Source organism: Olea europaea, chromosome 10 (assembly GCF_002742605.1).
Source record: "Olea europaea var. sylvestris chromosome 10, O_europaea_v1, whole genome shotgun sequence".
NCBI classification, from domain to species: Eukaryota; Viridiplantae; Streptophyta; class Magnoliopsida; order Lamiales; family Oleaceae; genus Olea; species Olea europaea.
The window spans coordinates 37,304,703-37,305,151 of record NC_036246.1 but is presented as its reverse complement, the minus strand read 5'-3'; positions in this window follow the sequence as shown (position 1 = coordinate 37,305,151).

Below are 449 nucleotides of genomic sequence, written 5' to 3'. Positions count from 1 at the left end.
GAATTTTGACTTTTAAAATCAATTTTCGTTTTTTTTCTAAAAACTGGTCAAATGTTACTTTGGAAATAGACATGGGTTATTGGATCATTTTCAATGATTTCTTCTCTAGAATGTGATATTGACTTGGAGTATATATCAAACCAATTATGCACCTCCGTGTCTAACTCCCTGAATTGGAAATTGGGTACTCATTCCCCAACAAAGCTTTATCTGCCCTTGGGGTTCAATAAGAGAAGTTGCCCCACTGGATTTTGGTCCTGGTATATTTCACCGATTACACTTGAGGGTCGGGAAGGGTAAAAACCATAAAAAATAATAAAAATGGTAAAAATCAAAAATAAAAAAATCGGACTGCTTAAGGAAGATTACTATCAAGAATGAACAATTCTGGCCTGAAAAATGAATTCTAAATAGGCTGGATGGATTTAGATCGACGTTGTGCAGAAATT